Raw genomic sequence first — 21,527 nt, forward strand, 5'->3', positions numbered from 1 at the left:
AACCAACACAGGAGAAAAGAGTATCTTTAGTACTGATTATTATTTTGAAATGTTATTTCCCACTAACAGACACCAGGGCTTCTTAAAGAAATGGCTGATTCCTGGTTTGGGACAGGAAATGTACACATTGGCCCCATCATATCACTAATTATATCAGATTGCAACACAGCTATGGTAGACCACTAGATGTTGTAAAAAGTATTCAGGAGCCAATTTTAAGAGGCATCCACTTGCCAAAGATGGAGCAGTTTCTGCTTCACTAATTCCAAGGGACTGAAATTGTTTAAATCCATAGGTTCATAGTTACATATATTTTAAAAATTTGGGGCACTTGGCTGGTTCAGTCAATAGAGTATGAGACTTGATCTTGGGATTGTGAGTTCAAACACCACACCTTAGAGCTTAATTTAAAAAAACAAACAAATAAACAAAACTTTAAATCACCACATTTGGAGGATGCTAGGGAAAATTGCAAAATTATCTGGAAAAAAATGGTACATAATTGGAAAGAATGAAGCACTTTTCTTACCTTTCCTACATGATTTGTACAACTGTGACCAAATGGTAGATGAAGGGTGGCATTTCTTTATGAAAATATTACATGGAGGGACACCTGGGTGGCTCAGTATTTAAGCATCTGCCTGCGGCTCAGGGTGTGACCCCGGGGTCCTGGGATCAAGTCCCACTTCGGGCTCCCCACAGGGAGCCTGCTTCTCCCTCTGCCTGTATCTCTGCCTCTCTGTCTCTCATGAATAAATAAATAAAATCTTTTTTTAAATGCTACCCCTAATAAATGAAATAGAAGTGATGGAAATAGAATATTACCACTTTGCACTCCCAGTGAATTAATGGATTTAGGCATTAAGCATCAGTGGTTGCTAACATAACAAAAGAGAATCAGACTGCCTCCTGATTCAAGATCATGTCACCACTTATGTTTTTGCCAAAGGGATGAACCTAAATCTCACCAAACCTCAGCCTGATTCAGCTGCCCAGTGGTAGGAAATCCAGAACATGCTGAACTGCACCCAGAGTGTGTCATCGGCAACATCCAGACTGTAGGGCATTTGACCAGCCAAAGGACTTGGGTTTTTCAGTAGATAAACCATAAAGCTGAGAAAGGGATCAAGGGGAAACTTGAAGATTTAGAGATTTAAAATCATATCAAAAATTTTAAATGGACAACCATAAAGTCCCAAGCTATTCACTTGGGTGAAAGAACAAGGTAACAAGAGCAAGTGATTATTTTACTGGTTACTTGGGAAGAAGGGTATGATGGGTAAGGGACACATGGAGGGTCTTCTCAGTGGCTGGCAAAACTTTATCTCTTGACCCGGGTAGTAGTTACGAGGGTGTTACAATGATTCATTAATATATGTTTTATAATTAAATAATAATACGTTAAATATTAATATAATAGGATGTCAATATTACATTTTTAAAAATATTTTACTTATTTATTCATGAGAGACCCAGAGAGAGAGGCAGAGACATAGAGGGAGAAGCAGGCGCCATGCAGGGAGCCTGATGTGGGACTCGATCTCAGGACCCCAGGACCATGCCCTAAGCCGAAGGCAGACGCTTAACCGCTGAGCCACCTAGGGGTCCCTCAATATTAAATTAAATGTTAATTTAACAACTCAATTTTGAATAGTAAGTATTAAATTAAAAACTAATATACACCTGACGATTCATTATGCTATACGTTTGTTTTATGTGATTTTCTGTATCTGTGTCTTGTTTTGCAACAAAAAGCCCTAAAAAAAAAAAAAAGAAAGAAAGAAATTGGGTGGCAGAAGTCCACACTGCGATGCGAGCATACAGAGGCTTTTTGTAACTTTGTTTTATAGTTGATAAGGTAATGACAGTTACTTGGGTTGGCCACCAGGGTGTGCTGTCTGCGCTTGCACTGGTGAAGAGAGCCTTCCGTTTCCGTAGTGCCACGTGAGGATCAGGATAAAGCAAGCCATTATTCATTGTTCTTTGATCTCCATCTACAGAAGTGAGTGTCAGTATTGGCAAATCTTATTTGGAAAGTTAGATCCAACATGTGAATACAGTGTAGATACCGAAAATTGGGTAGCTCTGTCCTCCTTTAGGGTAAGCCTTAATTTATTTAAGAAGTTATTATAATAAAACGACATGAGCCATCACAACAAAACATTAGGACCTAACATGTGGAGCAGGAAAGGTGAACACTGGTGGCGGGTTCAGGAAGTCTTGAGGGCTATTCAGATGCTCCATCATACCTGCCACCCAGCTCTGAGAGGACAGTGAACAGCATAGCAGCCTTTGAGGGCCAATGAGGAATGAGAGATGGTCTCTGAAGGGCCAAGATGGGGCCGGTGGGACCACTAAGCTAAGAACCATCCTTCCTGAGCTACAGTGTGGAGAGGGCAGCTGTTCATTGAATTTTATTGCTCTGAGCTCAGGCTAAGTTTGACAGGCCTGCCTCTGAGGTGAGAAACAGAGGCTCTTTTGTAGTAGCTGCTTATCTGTTCTCAAAGGGGCTGAGCAGGTGATACAACCTCTGTCTCTTAATAAATTGCAGGCCTCAGGTGCTTTGTATTGCTAAGAAAATAGAAAGCTTATGAATTGTTCAAAGAGGCTTCAAGTTTTACAATTTTTCTACAAGGTTGCAGTAGATGATACAACAGTGAATCTTGGCTTTTGGTAACCTAATTGTTACTCTTGTCATTTTGCCATATATCTCCCAGCCATCCCAAAGGTGTGATACAGGGTACCTGGGCATGATGTGTAAACACTTGTTAGAATGTATTAGAAAACTCATTGTGGTTAGGTTTTTCTTTTTTTAAGATGTATTTATTTTAGAGGAAGAAAGAGAGGGCATGAGCTGGAGGGGCAGAAGGAGAGAGAGAGAGAATCTCAAGCAGACTTTGTACTGAGCACAGAGCCTGACACCGGGCTCAATTTCATGACCCTGAGATCACGACCTGCACCAAAACCAAGAGTCAGCCACCTAACCAACTGCACCACCCAAGCAATCCTGATTCTGGTTAATTTTTGAGAATTGACAGCTTAGTTCATCAGAGACCTATCCTTCCTGCTGTGACGATGCTATCTTGGCAGTGGAGAGGTGGGATGCTGGTTGGTAGCAGGGAAAGGAAAGCGGGGGGGATGAGCTGCAAGACCATGCTTAGAGGATCACCACTGGAGAATCCTGCTCACTGGACCCCAAGATTCATCCCTACTCTCTAGTGCCATTTAGGGACCCCATGACTCAACCCAGAGCCAAAATCCAGCCTCTCTCACTCAAGGACATTCCTAGGAGCTTCAGGTATATACTTTGCTCCAGGCCTGCCCCTGTTTTGGGTACCCCATGGTGTCCCAAATTCCCAGCCCTCCCAGGTCACGTCCCAGACTCCCCCTCCTGCTCCCAGAATGCCTCCCCCGGGGCCCCTCTTCTGATGCACTTGCAGTGGTGCAGTAGTTAAGAAACAGACTCTGGTCTCACAGAGAACCAAGTTAGAGTTTCAGCTGAGCTACTTCTCTGTGACCTTGGGCAAATCATCTAATTTCTCCAAGGCTTGGTTTCCTTTTCCATTAAATAAGGATAGTAAGGATAATAATATTGATGTCATATTGATTTTTTTACAATGCAAACACTCCCCTGGAACCAACACCCAAATCAAGAAATAGAGCAGCTGGTGCCCAGGACTGCCATCTCCTCCTATTCATTGGCCTGGCTCCTGACTTACAGACCATAGATTTATTTGTCTGCTTTTGAGCTTTACACAGATGGTCACCTCCAGTGTATATACTTTTATGTCTAGTTTTTTCCACGCAACCTTCTATTTCTGACATTCACCCACGTTGTATTCTTTCCTTCTCACTCTACTGACGATGAGCACTTGGGTTGTTTCCAGTTTGGGTTGTTAGTAAGAAAGCTGCTAGGAACATGCCAGATGTAGTCATAAGCAGTAGAAAATAAACACGCTAACCCTCTCCTGAACTGGGGCAGAACAAATTCTAGACTGAAATATCACACATGTTATGGGGTTACTACTGACAGGTGACATGGCAAAATAGAAAAAAAAATACTGGGTTTTAGACAAGATGCATTCATGATTGAATTCTGGACTTTCCACTTACTAATAGTGTGATTTTGGACAGTTACTTGGCCTCTCTGAGAATCAGTTTCTTCACCTGAAAGGTGGTAATAAAAATATCTCCATCATTTGTTGGTAGAGATGGCCACTGGCCACGGCCTGGCAGGGCACCTGGCATGGAGGGGCCTGTGCAAAGGTGGAGCTGACACCCCTGCCAGCGTTCAAGGGGTGGGAGGCTAGCACAGGTACAATGGGAGGAGCCCCTTCTCTCCTGGATGCATGTCCTCAGGGTATTTACTCAAGTGTATCCCCTGGAAATAATTTTATTATCAAAGTAACAAAGGGCAGAGACATTTAAAAATTTTCAGAATGACCAACTGAAACAAATGAATCTAACTGCACCTCAAGTGCCATATCCAAACAGATAAAGATAAAACAGAACTAAAACTGTGGAGTGTACCCTAAGGACCAAAGACAAAGATAGAAAAATAGGTACATAGAGCAATAGGTACAAAAAGATAGAGCAATTCATTATCTTAATATCTTAGGAACCAAGATTTTCAGCATAAAAGAAAAGAGGTAAAAAAGTAAAATTCAGAAAGGTTAAGTAAAAAGTTTGTGACCATTAATATGTACTATTAGTTAATAAACAGTGACTGTCTACTGAACAGACTGGGAAACAAAGACACCTAATGTCACTGAGCATTCCTGATGTCCATATTGTAAATATCCTAATTTGAATATCAACATAAATTCATGATTTAATGAAATTTTTCTTTCTGCCTCTGCCCACTGAAAAAGCCTAGAAGCAATGGCATCCCAGGAACAGTGAGGTCACCTAGCAACTGGTTCTTGGTTTTCAAATACTTTACTCAGTTAAATATATATATAATATATATAAATTTATATTATATATTTACTCACTATATATATATACTCACTTAATAAATATATTTATTAATATTATATATATATATATATATATATATATATATATTTATAGCTTGTTTGTTTTAAATGAAATGGCTCTTTGGAGAAATGGTGAGTCCAGATCCATGGCAGAAAATACACAAGATGTTCCAGGGATATCTTTTGTGTCCAAAAGTAAGAAAAAAAAAAAAAAAAGGTAAGAAAACTATTGAGGACCTCGGGATCTTCTCAAAGATACAGGACCCAACCTGATAGGGCCAAAAATGGAACAATTTCAATTTGAATGTCAGAAAGACTAATGACTGCAGTGGATTAAAAACAACAAAATTATAAAGATCCAAGCATTTCTGACCCCAATCATCCTCCTTCTCCACCACCACCACCAAAAAAAGCCTGCATTGCTTGTCTTTGGAGGTTATTAAGGTACCAACACATTTTCCTGAAAGTTGGTAAATGAAGGAAAAGTCAAGCATTTATCCTGCCTTCCTATTCAGCTTGTATTTCTAGGTAACCAAACACTCGATGAACTTATTCTTTTAGAAGTCCAGTTAATAAATCCAGAAGCAATGGTAGCCACTAATTAAAAAATGGGTCTAGGCCACAATCATCAATGACTACTAAAACCATCAGCTGAAAGGAACTTTAATCCTTTTTTTTTTTTTAAGGAGGGAGAGATGGAGGGAGGGGCAGAGGGAGAGAGAGAATCCTAAGCAGACTCCATACCCAGTGTGGAGCCTGACATGGGACTCCATCTCATGACCTGAGATCATGACCTGAACTGAAATAAACATTTGGATTCTTAACGGACTGAGCCAGCCAGGTGGCTCCTAAATCAAGCTTTTTCAATAAACCACTGAAAGTACTTGCAAAACCTTGGCAGTAACTAGAGAGCTGGGCATCCATGCTAACTGAGACTGGAGAGCCAGGGGTCAGGAGGTGAGGGGCACCTGAACCTTGTCAAGGATTTTGGTCTTTATCCTAAAATCAATAAGAACCAATGAAAGGCTCTGGATGGTGAAATACAAGGTAGGATGTTAAATGTCGTGGCTACGCTGCAGCACATGAGGTGGGGTGGGCTGGATGGGGTGAGGCAGAGGCTGGAGTGGAAGCAGGAAAATCAGCTAGGAAACTACAAGAATCTGGGAATCCAGCCAGAAGATGATAGTAGCTCTCCTGGAGATCAGGAAGGCAGGGGAAGAAGCAAGTAGATATTAGTCATGTGATGATGGGCTATGGGGTGGGGGTGAGAGGAAATAAGGAGGAACAGGAAAAGAGGGTTTCTGGTTTCTGGACTGAGCACCTGCGTGAGTAGGGTGCCTTTTAATGAGGGAGAACACCATGGGGGCGGGGGTCTGACAAGAAAGATGATGAGCTCAGTTCCAAACCCATCAAGTTGAAGTCCGCAGGAGAGAGCAGGGGGAGTTGTCAGGCAGGGAGATGGAGCCTGGACCTCAGAGGATGGGAGCCTGCCTTGGGAAGCACACAGTGAGTGCAGTCTGGCAAGGGCCCAGTTTGCTGGGCAGTGTGTAAAGTGGCCTCAGCACCAAGGGAAAAGCCCCAAAGAAAGTGAGGGGATGGGAGGGGAGAAAGAAGATCTCAAAGTGGAGGCCAGAAAGCAAGCAAAAGGAGTAAGAAAGACTAGCACCATCAGGATATAGGGAGGATGAACAACCCAGCAATTGTACTATTAGGTACCTACTCAAATGATACAAAAATACTGACTCGAAGGGATACATGCACCCCAATGTTTATAGCACCATTTTCTACAACAGCCAAATTATGGACACAGCCCACACGTCCATCAACCGATGAATGGATAAAGAAGATGAAGTGTGTATTGTATATATGCGATGGAATATTACTCAGCCATTAAAAATGATAAAACTTTGCCATTTGCAACAAAGTGGTTGGAACTAGAGGGTGTTATGCTAAGGGAAATAAGTCAGTCAGAGAAAGACATACTTTATGATTTCACTCATGTGAAATTTAAGAAACAAAACAGATGAACATAAGAGAAGGGGAAAAAAAGAGGGAAGCAAACCATAAGACTCTTAACTATAGAGAACAAACTGAGAGTTGCTGGAGAGAAGGTAAGCAAGGGATGAGTAAAGGGGTGATGGTGATAAGGGAGAGCACTTATGATGAGCGCTGGGTGTTATATATGAGTGATGAATCACTATATTCTCCTCCTGAAAACAATATTACACTATATGTTATTTAACTAGAATTTAAATAAAATTTGGAGAAAATAAAATCTTTAAAAAGGGGGGAGGTGCCTGGGTGGCTCAGTGGTTGAGTGTCTGCCTTTGGCTCAGGTCACAATCCTGGGGTCCTGGGATGGAGTCCCACATTGGGCTCCCTGGATGTAGCCTGCTTCTCCCTCTGCCGATGTCTCTGCCTCTCTGTGTGTCTCTCATGAATAAATAAATAAAATCTTTTTTTAAAAAATTTTAAGAAAAAAAGTTCAGGGAGGATAATTGATGGTTTGTAATAGCCATGTACAGGGACAGAGGATATCTACACCCAAGATGGACACAGTACAATGTATAGACTTGTCAAATCACTATGTTGTACACCTGAGATTAATGTAATTGAAAAGTTTAGGGGAAAAAAAAACACAATGTTAGCTATGTGATTGGATGGCCAAGGTAAATACGTGAAAATGGTCTTTGAGAGTTATGTTTTTGAAATATATAGTGAGGGGTATCTGGGTGGCTTGGTCAGTTGAGCATCTGTCTTCAGCTCAGGTCATGATCTGAGGGTCCTGGGATCGAGCCCCAAGTCAGGCTCCCCGCTCAGAGGGGGTCTGCTTCTCCCTCTGCCTCTGCCCCTCCCTCCACTTGTGTGCGCTCTCTCTCTCATAAATGAATAAAATGTGTGGTTTTTTTTTTAAGAAGAAATATATGCTGAATATTTGGGGATAAATGATACGATACCTGGTATTTCCTTCAACATAATCCTGGGGTGGGGTGGGAGGCAGTGGGTACCTGAGTGGGAGCTACTAACTGGGAGCTGAACACATGGAGGCTCACTGTGCTGTGCTCTCTACTTGGGCACCTGTCTGAAACTTCCCATCACAAAGTTCTTATTTTCCCATAATAAAAAGGAGTCTCTGGATTTATCATTAAGGAGATCATGAATAACCTTCGCATAAATAGTTCCTACAAGGGAAGGAGCCAGCCTGAGTGGATGATGCAGTACCTGAAGGTTCAGCCATGAAGCTGGTCAGTGTGGACAACAGACAACTTGAAGGAATCCTGCTGCCTGGAGGAGGAGACAGGAGTAGGCAGAGCAGGATGTGAGGCTGGAAGGGAATTTTTCTTTTCCAGAGGAGGTAGATGGGAGCTTGGTTATAGGGCTGAGCCAGCGGATAAGGAGAAGTTGAATGAGGAAGGAGCTTGAGAACATAGGGAATGGAAAGAAGCTTCCTGACAAAGAAACTGGACTTAGATTAGGAGAGAACAGCCCTCTCCCTGGTACAAAGGAAAAGGAGAAGTGGTTGTGGGTGGAGGAGGGCTGTGGCCCCCATGTCCCCTCAGCTGGAGTGACATGAAGGGTCCAAGACCTAACATGGAACAATGTTTGAAAAGGAGAGAACTCCCTAGGAAAACATCATAGGGTCGTGTTGAGGATCAGAGAAGACATTGGCTAGCATAAAAACTTCTGTGGGGTTTCTTAGCAGGGCCGGGCAGTCTCCTTCTGAGCTCACAAAGGGAGGATGTTCAGGTTTGTCTGGTCGTTGGAGGTTGGCCAAGGACACGAATAGAACAATTGAATGCCAGAGTTTTTATCTACTGTAGAAGAACAAATTATGCCAAAACTTAGCAGCTTCAAATACAAGTATTTACCATCACATGCAGCCTGTCGGGAGCAGGAATCCGGGAGCAGCTCTGGCTGCAGGTCTTTCTCAAGGGTTATCGTCATCTTCAGGATGAGGGCCTGGCGAGACAGACTTCAGTTGGCGGTGACCCGGCCAGAGGCCACCATTTCTTCCCACCGGGCTTCTCCAGAGGACTGCTTATCACATGGTAACTTCCTCTCCACTGCGTGAAAGGGGTACGTGCATGTGCGCGCGCGCGTGTGTGTGTGTGTGTGTGTGTGTGTGTGTGTGAGAGAGAGAGACAGACAGACAGACACAGAGAGCACCCCTACCTGACAGTGCCATTTCATAGCTTCCTGAGAAAAGAATGGGTGCATCTAGATCATTCCTTCATCCTCTTGACCTAGAGGAGGACCAGGCACACAGTGGATGATCAAAAAACATCCACAAGCAAATGAATGAGTGAAACTCACCAGAGAAAGTTTTAGTTTCCGCTTAGAGACAGCTTTTGGGGGGGGGGGGCGGGGGGGGGGGGGCTTTTTTTAGAGGATGGTGCTTCCAAGGGATGATGGGTTAGTTTGCACAGAAGGTCACTGGTGCCTGAATGGTATGATGCCTTGTTAGACTCTCCTCTGGTCTTTCTTATAACAGTGTAGTTAGTTTATATTGCTGCCAGCGAAACAGTTCTCAGACTTACGACTTCACATCTGTGCCTTTGAAAAATCACCCTCAAATATAAACACAAAAATCCCACTCTAAATGCAAAAGATAAGGGCACCTGGGTGGCTCAGTCGGTTGAGCATCTGACTTTTGGTCTTGGTTCTAGTCATGACCTTGGCATTGAGGGATTGAGCCCCATGTCAGAGTTCACGCTCAGCATGAGTCCACCTGTCCGTCTCCCTCTGCTCCTCCCCTACTCGTGCTCTCTCTAAAAATAAATAAAATCTTTAAATGCAAAAGGTAAGTTCACCAAAGGGTCACTTTGAAGAAAATGTCCACTTAAATATCCTCTTTTTCAATTCACTTTCAATTTAAAATCAGAAATGGGTCTTGATCCTCTGCTCCCACCAAAAGTTGGTCCTTGTAAGAACAAAGCATACTTAATGATTCCAACAAACTTTTTGAAAACCACATATCTTAAGGGAAAACTCCCTTTTGAAATACTAACATTCAAAATGCTAATCATGGTGAAAAAATAGTAATATCTTACATGGATTATGGATTATAATATAAGTGTATGCCACCCAGCCCCCAGCATTGTTTGAGATGGCAGGTCGTGAGGGCCATGGAGTCAGGGGCTGTGGTTAAGGTCTTGCTCTCACAGACCCAGCTCTGTTCTCTCTAGCTTTGTGATCCTGAGCCAGTCACTTAACCTCTCTGGACTTCAATTTCTTCCTCCCCTGTAAAATGAGGAATTAATGTCTCCCTCAAGGGATGTGAAGTTTCAATGAAAAGCCCTTGTAACACCTAAGGATTGTGGATTAACTAATATTGGCTATTTATTGTCTTTCTTTTTACAGATTAGAAAAATGAGAGCCGGAAAGGGTCAGAGATTTGCTTAAGATCATGCAGCCAGTAGGTATCTGAGTTTTGACTCATCCTCAGAATATCTGACTCCAAATTGAGTGCTCTTTCCACTAAACTACAATTATCTCCCTTTTTAACAGCAACAATGTACCACTGCATTCAGAAAAGGTCAAAATAAAATTATAGCATGCCCTCAGAAACTGACAGCAAGAACACCATTTTTAGGGGTGCCTGGGTGTTCTGTGGGTTAAGTGTCTGATTCTTGATTTCGACTCAGGTCATGATCTCAGGGTTATGAGATTGAGCCCCAAGTCCAGCTCCCCACTGGGCATGGAGCCTGCTTAGGATTCTTCCTCTGTCCCTCCCACCACCCACCCTTTAAAAAAAATTCCTACATTCTAGACAGATCAGTCACTAAAGCACAGAGATTTGACTAAGGTTTACCAGCCACAAAATACTATAAACACTTTTAAGTTACAGCTAGTAGTTCTCTTCAGAATTGGGGTTTGTTGGTCCCCCTCTTTTTTTTTTTTTTTTTAACATCACTCCCTCTTACTGACCTCTGTAACCAGACACAACTCTACAGGGGGTTACAGACATACATCAATTCTCATTATTCACCATAGTTATGTTCTGGAAAGTCACTGCCAACAAGTTAACAAATTCCTAGGAGAAATACAGGGCTAGGTTTCTGTGAGCCTCTGGTGACAACATTTTTGTCAACCAATCAATACATAACCTTATTTTATGTGTGTTTCTGTTTAGAGACACCTTACCTAATATACATCGTTGATTCACTAACATTGAATTTGTGGGCAACAGCACTGTAACTCACACCTGAGTGAAGCATAATCTAATAGGTTTTTCTTCCATAAGGAACTTCATGGCCTTTTTGCACTCAGGAATGCCAGTCGGCACTTGGGGGCCACTTTAAACATTATAATCACCCATGAAAAGCAGAGCAATGCAAAAAAGCATGGCCACGAAAGGGTTGCTTATAGTATTCCAGCTAATGGAAGAAAGCAGGGCACCATCTGGTTCCACCTTGGTTGGGAGCATGCACATTGGGCAACTCAGAATTTTTCACCACTCGGTGTGTGGCTGTGAATGACACAGGAACTTATTTGGGGATTACAAATAAATTTTAGGGAGGAGGGCAGCCCCAGTGGCTCAGCGGTTTAGCGCCACCTTCAGTCCAGGGCGTGATCCTGGAGACCCGGGATCGAGTCCCATGTCAGGCTCCCTGCATGGAGCCTGCTTCTCCCTCTGCCTGTGTCTCTGCCTCTCTCTCTCTCTCTGTGTCTCTCATGAATAAATAAATAAATAATCTTAAAAAAAATTTAGGGAGGAGATGAATTCACAAATACAGAATCCGCAAATAACTATAGGAAGGGCTGTACATACCTAGAACAGAGAGAGGCCAGGTGGAAGAGGTTCATGATTCCATTAGACAGCCTCTCCTGTTAAGGAGGTGAGTGGACAGATACCCAAGTCAATCTCCTGGCTGTGCAGGAAGAAGTCTGGATTCAGTCTCCTCCTAGCACTAACATTTAGTGGTGCATTTAATGACCCTTTAATGACATAACCATGCAATGGACAACTTTATGTAGGGGCCCCTGAGTGATTCAGTTGGCTGAGCATCCGACTCTTGATTTTGGCTCAGGTCATGATTTCAGGGTCATGGCATCGAGCCCCACATCAGGCTCCATGCTTAGCAGGTAGTCTGCTTAAGATTCTCTCTCCCTCCCTCTGCCCCTCCCTGCACACACTCTCTCTCATAAATAAATAAAATAAATCTTTTTAAAAATAGACAACTTTAAAAAAAAAAATAGACAACTTTATGTAGAATGTAAAACTACATGGATTGTGGAACCAACTTTGTGACGCTAGGCAAACAGCTCACCTCTCTGAATATCAGATTTCTTCTGTAAAAAATGATGACATTTGTCTCATAGAGTTGCTAGGGGAAAAATGACATAGAATAGGAAATGAAATCATGGGATCCCTGGGTGGCGCAGCGGTTTGGCCCCTGCCTTTGGCCCGGGGTGTGATCCTGGAGACCCGGGATCGAATCCCACGCCGGGCTCCCTGCATGGAGCCTGCTTCTCCCTCTGCCTGTGTCTCTGCCCCTCTCTCTGTCTCTCTATGTCTCTCATGAATAAATAAATAAATGAAATCTTTAAAAAAAAAAAAAGGACATGAAATCATAATATATGCAAAGTACCTAGAACATGGTGAGCACTAAAATGTTGATTATTTCCTGAGAATGTATAAATCCTGCTTATTAATACAAACTTATTCAACTATATGTTAGAAAGGAGGGCTATTTAATGAGTTCATAAGGTCCAAGAATAATCAATAACCAATATGTTTTATCAAGTACCTATTGGTTTCTAAACTGGTGATAAATTATGTCAAGATTGTTACTGTATTTTGCCAACTAGAAGATTAAATGTGGTCAGCTTAGCCACGGCAGGTAGTCAAAAGTCTCTGGCTTGCTCATTCACTGATTCATTCATCTATTTATTCCACAAAGATTTATGAGCCACCTACTATGTGCCAGGCACCACCTAGAGATAAAGCACAGAATGAAATAGTTAAGTCCCTGCTCTCTGAGAGCTTATGGTCAAGCCTAAGCAGAGGTAGACAATAAACTGATGTCTAATGCAATGTCTGGTGACAACTGGGGCTAAGAAGAACAATGAAGTGGCTCAAGGGAGCAAGAATAATGTTAGTAGGAGGGCCCCCTTAGATGGGCTGGTCAGAGGAGGCCTCTTCAAGGAGGTACATTTGAGCAGAGACCTGGGTGGTAGGAAGGAAAGATCCAGGAGAAAATTCAGGCAGGGAAAGGGCACTTGGGCCTTGAAATAAGAACGAGCTGTGCATTGAATAAACAATATGGAGGCTGGGCCTCCTGAGTGTAGGGTCGAGGGGAGAGCAGTACATGAGGTCAGAAGGTAGGAGAGGGCAGCTTATGGAGGCCAAGGAGGTCATGCTAAGGACCATGGACTTCATTCTAGATACTATGATGAGCTAGCTAGTGATGGTTGGGAGTACATAAATGACTTTTCTGATTTGTTTTGAAAGTATAATCCTGGCTGTCATGCGGGAAAGACCATCAGACCATTTGAGGGTCAAGAGTGGAAGCAGAAAGACCAACCAGAGGGGACCAACCAATCCAGCCAGGAGCTGGTGGTGCCTGAGGGGAGGGGGGTGGTCAGCTCTTATGTAATAGAACTGGGGCTGGAATAACCATGCTCATGAAAGGCATGGTGCAGGAATCATTTATTAACAGTTGGTGTGATGATTGATTAGGAACTCTGTACCCAAGTTTGACTGTAACTGGTTGTAAACAAATCTGGGGGGGAAAATAGCAAAAGTTCTCAAAACCACTCCTTTTTCCTCTTTTGGATCTCTTTTCCCAATTTAAAGGAGCTCTTCTACTTCTCCACTATGCCCCTACCCTGCAAGACCTTTGAAAAGTATAGAATATGTTGGAAATTTTCTTCACGAATTTTTTTAAGTTGGGTAAACTTACATTGAATGAATTTAAATTGCTTTTTAAATGTAATTATGAAATATTTAAAGCCATTCAAAGGTATAAAATACAACAATTACCTTTGTCACCCAGCTTAGGGAGTAAACTATAAAATAAAATAGAATCTTCTTAGTAGCCTGTCCTCAGTGACACACCCCTCACTCCCACAAGAAGAAATATTTGCCTGAATTTGGTATTATCATTTCTAGGTATATCTTTATGTTATGCACCCCTACATATATTGTATTATTTTGCATAACTTTAAGCTTTATATAAATGCTTAACATATTTTTGTGTGATTTACATTTTGTTTAAAATTATGTTTTCATAAATCATCCACACTGATATTTTTTTTTTTTTTTTTTTTTTATGATAGTCACAGAGAGAGAGAGAGAGACAGGCAGAGACACAGGCAGAGGGAGAAGCAGGCTCCATGCACTGGGAGCCCGATGTGGGATTCGATCCCGGGTCTCCAGGATCGCGCCCTAGGCCGAAGGCAGGCGCCAAACCGCTGTGCCACCTAGGGATCCCATCCACACTGATATTAATCTAGTTTGTTTTCACTGATATATATGTTACTGATGACTTCACTACAATTAATTTATCCATTTTCCCATTCAAGAACATTTAGATTGTTTTTGATATTTGCGATATTACAGACATACTGCTATGAATATTCTCACTTTTTTCCTTTTTTTTTTTTTTTAAGATTTCATTTATTTATTCATGAGAGACACAGACAGAGGGGCACAGACACAGGCAGAGGGAGAAGCAGGCTCCATGCAGGGAGCCCGACATGGGACTGGATCCCAGGTCTCCAGGATCACGCCCTGGGGGCACTAAACCACTGAGCCACCTGGGCTGCCCTATGCTCATTTTTATATGCGAGAATTCTCACTTTTGCATGTGAGTCAAAGTTGCATCCACAGTCTTACTACTCAAAGTCAAGTCCCAAGATCAACCATATCAGCATTGGCTGGGAGCCCCACAACAGACCTACTGAATAAAATCTGCATTTTAGCAATACTTCCAAGAAATGTATGCACACAAAACAAATATAAGAAGCAGTACTTCTCAAATTATTTATGATGAATCAGTTCTGTTTTGATTTTTACATTTTCAATCTGTTATACATGGATATTTTATAAAATATCAAAATTTGATATCACTGCTCACAAAAGGAAGGGCTCACCCAAGTTCAGGTGGTCTGGAAAGGTTCCTGGCACATGGTGTTGAGCCTGCCACTGAGACTGGAGCAGGAATGAAAGGGAGCACCGGGGCCAGAAGTCTGCCTGCAGGAAGACTGCCTAGCAGGGAACACTTGCCCACCACCCACTGCAGAAAGTTTTCAGAAAACCTGTGACTGATGAAAACATTTCAGATATTGGAAGGTGGACAGTGTGGCAAACTCCATATGAAATAGGAAAGTTGCCAAAGAAGATTTTGCTTCATTTGATTTTATACTAACTATGGACGTATGGAGCAATCTGAAAGACTTAAATAGAAAAAGTAATTGAGTTCAGAGTACCTGGGTGGTTCAGTCAGTGAAGCGTCTGACTGCAGCTCAGGTCATGATCTCAGGGTCCTGGGATCCAGCCTTGAGTTGGGCTCCCTGCTCAGCAGGAAGTCTGCTTCTCCCTCTACCCTTCCCCCCTGCTCATACTCTCTCTCTCAAACTCTTTCATGCTCTCTCTCTCAAATAAATAAATAAATAAATAAATAAATAAATAAATAAATAAAGTCTTTAAAAAAAAAAAAGAAAAGAAAAAGTAATGGAGTTCAAGACCATGAAGTTAAATTGAACTACTTGGGAGCTCTGATCCACAAAAACAACATATTAATGAATATCCCTACTATGAGAACAACTCCAACTTTGAGACTGTGTACCTTGCAGTCTATGCAATGCTGCTGTATCCATTCATTGCTGGAGACCAACACTGATTTGACGACTCCACAGTGAGGCTCAGCATTTCTCAATCCCAGTGTTAAACTGAAATCACATCCCACAGCTCAAGGCCACTGTCTTTCCAGTTGATTTACTGTTTCTTACCTTAAAAGGATAGTTGTAGATGGAAATCAGTTGTCGTTTTGGCAGAAAAATAAAAATATTTTATTCAGCCAGTTTATGGAATACATTAAGTATCCCCAGACCAGTTGAACCTCCCATGTTGCCCCAATTACAAAAAGAGTGGACCAAATAGGAGAGTAGACCCACACAACAGAACATAATGAGGTAAGAAAAATTTGTCAAGGCTCAGGTCAACCTCTGAGCTCATTGACACAAATAATCTATCTCTTCAGGAAGTTTTTGTAGATAATTTGATGAAAAACAAATGCCTTCTATTCACCTGTATTGCTTCTCATCTTTTTACAACAGGGCCCTTTTATTGAGCAAGAGTAGATGAGTGAATAGCCCATCCACAGGAGCTCACAGTCTAGATTAGAAGTGTTTGTTTGTTTTCAAGATTTTTAGTTTATTCATTCATGAGAGACACAGAGAGGCAGAGACAGAGGCAGAGGGAGAAGCAGGCTGCCTGTGGGGAGCCTGATGCAGGACTCAATCCCAGGACCCTGGGATCAGACCTAATCCAAAGGCAGATGCTCAACCACTGAGCCACCCAGGTGCCCCTAGATTAGAAGTGTTTTAATTCATCCACCCGTAGTACACACTTATCTATTAAGAGACAGGAAAGAGAGAAAGACTTATGGGATTAATCATTAGCATCTTTAATATGCCTTAAATTTCATATGCTTAGTTTATTTCATAAGGAATTCAGCTTATTTGTTCCCATTTGAATGCCCATATCTCTGAAATTGTAATATATCCAGGAAGAAGGACAATGCAGGCCAGCTTATCCTATGGTCAGTTTGAGGTATGTATCTGTTTTCACATGCACACATACACCAAATGTAAATGCCTATTGGCTTAGGTGGGAAAAATCATTGTAAAAGTTGAAAAGGAATTATGTTGAAGTGCTTGAATATTAATATGTTAGGTTATTAAGTATTTTTTCATCAGTGTTTAATAAGTTTATAGGAAAATATGGATGACTTCTGTGCCTTTTGAGGTAGGTAATCTCAAATTCACATGGCTATATATCAGAAAAGAGGGTTTTCGGGATCCCTGGGTGGCACAGCGGTTTAGCGCCTGCCTTTGGCCCAGGGCGTGATCCTGGAGACCCGGGACCGAATCCCACGTCAGGCTCCCGGTGCATGGAGCCTGCTTCTCCCTCTACCTATGTCTCTGCCTCTCTCTCTCTCTCTGTGTGACTTATCATAAATAAATTAAAAAAAAAAAAAAAAGAAAAGAGGGTTTTCAAAATAAACTGGGGAGGTATGACTGAAATTTATTTTTTAAAATATTTCATTTATTTGACAGAGAGAGAGCACAAGCAGGGGAAGCAGCAGAGGGAGAGGGAGAAGCAGACTCTCCTCTGAACAGAGAGCCCAATGTGGGGCTGGATCCCAGGACCCTGGGATCATGACAGGAGTCAAAGGCAGATGCCCATACAACTGAGCCTCCCAGGCACCCCAAGATTGAAATTTTTAAAAATGGGATGGGGGTTTACTGGGGGAGATAATAATCCTGGGAGGAGCAAGGCTGACATCTCCAGCCTGGAACAATAGACATTCTTGATACACACTGTTGAGAATGACCACAGGAAGGTGTTCTAGCCTCACTTTGCAAATATGAAAGCTAAGGCTTTCACATTTGTTTTCATATTCAGTCCTAACATGTAGTGAGGAAAAGAAAGGGTTGCAATATCACACTTAAATTCTGTGATCAGCTACATAGATGAAATAATGTGTGTATGTAGTATTAGGAAAGGGTCTTGAATAAAATTCCATGGATGTTTTTCCTACACTTAGGTGGCTCACTGATGCATCTGCTTTCGGCTCAGGTCATCATCCCAGGGTCCTGAAATCAAGTCCCACATCAGGCTACCTGCTTCATGAGGAGCCCGCTTCTCCCTCTGCCTCCCTCTCTCTGTCTCTCATGAATAAATAAATAATTCAAAAAAAAAAAAGTTATTTGAAGAAATGGTTGATTACAAGTCTGAGGCAGGGAACGTAAAAGTGTACTGAACATAAAAAGAATGACTACAATTAATTGCAGTACATTAAATACATACCTACATAAAATCATATCAGTGTATATCTATTAAAGGGGAAGAGTAAGCTCTTTACAGATCAAGGCCTGCTAATAAACAGAGATGGATTGACAAAATAAGAAAACCACCATTTGACAACCTCTGATGTAATCATCAGTTCAAGGCAGGGAAATTTTTAAAAAGGCAAAACCATTAGGTAAACAGATTTTTGGGATATTTACATAGATTTTTAATTGCAAAAAGGGAAGTGTACCTGCAGTGTTCCTGCAGTCTCCATCTTAACCAAGGAACCAAAGTTAGCATCATTAACAGTGGGACCATCTGACATAGGAGCCTCCTGAGGTGATGTAGTTTGAAATACACAACATCATCTAGAAATATTCTTACCAAAAATGTTTAACTTGAATTTAATCAGGCTATTAGACCGTGCATGGCAGTAGGGATATAATGTGAGCCACATATGTAATATTAAATTTTCTAGTAGCCACATGAAGTCAAAACAAAACTCACAAGTACAATTTATTTAATATACTTAATTTAGCCCAAATAGCAAAAGTATTAGTATTTCTACCAGGTAGAAATATAAAAAATTAATATTTTACTTTCTTTTGTGAGTCTTCAAAATCTGGTGTGCATTTTTACACTTAAAGCACATTTCAATTCAAATGCTAAATTTTCATTGGAAATACTTGATCTGTATTTAGATTTCACAAAATTTAACATTGAAAAAGTAGACTGCATACCTAAGTTTTTCCAAACACACTTAAAATTTTTCCAATAATGAAATAGAGTGTGAGTTTTAAATATAAATTCAAATTATTTCAAGTGAAATTATTTTTTTTTAATTTTTAAAAAATTTTTATTTATGATAGTCACACACACAGAGAGAGAGGCAGAGAGAGACACAGGCAGAGGGAGAAGCAGGATCCATGCACCAGGAACCCGATGTGGGATTTGATCCTGGGTCTCCAGGATCGCGCCCTGGGCCAAAGGCAGAGGTGCTAAACCGCTGTGCCACCCAGGGATCCCTTTCAAGTGAAATTAAATTAAAATTCAGCTTCTCAGTTGTATTGCCCACACATATTTCAAGTATACAATAGCCACATCAAGCTAGCAGCCACCATACTGGATGGTGCAACCCTGGACTCCACTTCCAGTTTATAGAAAATAAAGAGGATAGTAAACAGACAAGTTAAATGATACCAAGAGATAATCCAGAATGTGGGACATTCTGCAAAACAATTCTATTAGAGTTTCCAAAAATTCAATGTCATAAGAAAAAATAAGATGGAGAGACTATCCTAGACAAAGACAAAAGATATATAATAATCAAATGCAGTACTGGATGTTTGTTTGAAAACAAAAACAAAAGCATGGACAATTGGAGAAAACTTCTCCAAACAACCGGGGAACTTTGAGTATGTGCTACATTCTAGATAAATTATGGAATTATTGCTTATTTTGCTTGGGTGTGATAATGGTGTTATGATTATGTAGGAGATTGCTTTATTTGCAGGAAAGATAATGATTCTAGTGGGAGAATAATTCTAGAAATGCAACTTTATCCAAGTATCAAAACTGACAGGAGAAAAAAATATTTGGGGGCAGGATGATCCCCAAATGTTTATCTTCTAGGCAACCTTTTTCCAGGAAGTCACTAGAGGATATTGTCCTCCAAAATGAGTGAGTAAGCCAACAAAGAGGAAGATGAGGAATTGAGGAAGCAGGTGATCAAGCACAAGCAAGAAGTGATGAGAGTCTTCAGGATGATGGCTGGGAATCAGTCTGATAAAGGAAGCATTCTGAACTGGATCACAAAGAGTAAAGCTCCAGAAGAGGTGTCTTCAAAGAAAAAAAAAAAAATCCTGACAGGCGGATTATATAATGTGTTTGACTACACTGTAGGAATTTTTTCACTCAGTAGGAAAATTCTGAGAGAAAAGTTAGTGATGGGTGCATTCAGTGATGTATTGGTAAGCCACTTCTCTGAAGAGAAAAAAGCCCTGATTTGCAGCATTTGTTGATTTCCGTGGCATAAATAATTCCATTACAGCTGATTTTAAGCTATCAACATGAAGTCACTGAAAAGTTGACAAGAGATGCCCACAATCAGCTCCTAAAAGCCATTACGAAAAAGAAATGAGCATATAATATTTATTTGTCTCAAGAACCAAGTATTATATAATGAAATTCAGATTTCTTATGCAAAAAAGAGCCAGTCAGACCTAGCTCCAATAAAATTAAGCAAATAAACAAATAAAGCAATTATTAACTCCAAAAAAATAAAAAGTTTTACAAGAAAAGAAATGGAATCCTAGTACTCTACACGGCTCAGCTACAAACATTTACATTATCATGACAATGTCCACACTGAATCCTGGTTTAACATGGTTAAAATGTGATGCACCCATGTTGAGAGGATGCAGGGAAGGGGATAGAAAAGAGAGCTAAATTGTCTAAGAGAGAACTTCGAAAAGTGAGTTTTGCCAGCACAGCCCTGCCAAAACCCTAAAATGACATTCCCATTTCCCTCCCACCATCATGTTGCCAGCAAATGACTGTAGCTCTCTAGGATGGGATTAGTGATACAGATGCTCTCTCCCACAAGAGAAAATGAAAGCACAAACTCTGGGCAGTGAACCAGAGGATTTATAGCTACCATGAGAGAAGGAACAGGTAGAGTTTTTTGGGTCTCACTCTATCCACTATGCTAAAGGACCACCTCATTCAGAGTACTACATCCACTGCCAAACAAACAGGGAGTCTTATAACAGACAGCATGGTTAAAAAAGCAAAGCACCATGGTGGGAATAAGATTGAACAGGTCAAGTATCATTCCTTGTTGTCACTGTTACCCTGAAGAGTCACTCCTTTACTTCTTGCCCTTGAGACCGCAATAACCGTCCTGGATGCTATTCAAGACAGGGCTCTTCAACTTTTTATCAAAAGCGAGTTTCTCCACATCTCCCTAGTACATTTCTTGTTTAAGTTAATTAGAGTCTGTTGCTTGCAATGAAAATGCCCTTACCATACAAAAAAATGAATGATAAGCTTAATTGTATGCTATTAGTTTATATTTACATATGCATTTATAACATATCCATTATACTGTTATAATTAATATCCTTAATTTAATGCTATTACAAGGAATGCACATTATTTTCAAATACCTATGGGATATACACAAAACGATCTCTTAGGTAACACAGAAATCAGTAAATTACAAAAAGTAGAAATACATGTGCCACAGTGTAAAACAAAACCAAAGCACTAAAAATTAATCCCAAGATCATATCCACACTTACTTGGGGAAAAAAGCTGAAACTATTAAAATTTTGAGAAAAGAGGTAATAGGAACATTGCCGGTCAAAATCTATGACATAACATGGGATAAAACAATTCTCAGAGAAAATTTTATAACTTTAAATACATTTATTAGAAACCAGGAAAGGTGGAATATAAATGAACTAAGGAGTCAATTCAAAAGCTATAAAAAAGATAACAAAACAAAAATTTTAAAAAACAAGATA

General features: G+C 40.9%; 2 long non-coding RNA genes across 5 annotated transcripts in view; one reads left to right on the forward strand and one right to left on the reverse strand.

Annotated features, from left to right (window-relative positions):
• LOC112648763 (uncharacterized) overlaps window positions 1-21,527 on the reverse strand; it is a 55,608-nt gene that overhangs the window by 33,348 nt on the left and 733 nt on the right. For 3 of the 4 annotated variants that reach the window (XR_003129294.3, XR_003129290.3, XR_004817551.2), the window contains exons 2-3: window positions 9,153-9,223; window positions 8,849-8,939 (exon numbers count right to left, since the gene is read on the reverse strand). The exons of the other annotated variant lie outside the window; for it this stretch is intronic. This is a non-coding gene — a long non-coding RNA (uncharacterized LOC112648763). The remainder of the gene's footprint in view (window positions 1-8,848; window positions 8,940-9,152; window positions 9,224-21,527) is intronic. 4 annotated transcript variants of the gene reach the window in all.
• Window positions 8,907-18,533, forward strand: LOC112648765 (uncharacterized). Its single transcript, XR_003129300.3, has 3 exons — window positions 8,907-9,056; window positions 10,341-10,395; window positions 17,756-18,533. It is a non-coding gene; the product is annotated as an uncharacterized LOC112648765 (long non-coding RNA).

The sequence above is a fragment of the Canis lupus genome, chromosome 7 (assembly GCF_003254725.2).
Source record: "Canis lupus dingo isolate Sandy chromosome 7, ASM325472v2, whole genome shotgun sequence".
NCBI lineage: Eukaryota > Metazoa > Chordata > Mammalia > Carnivora > Canidae > Canis > Canis lupus.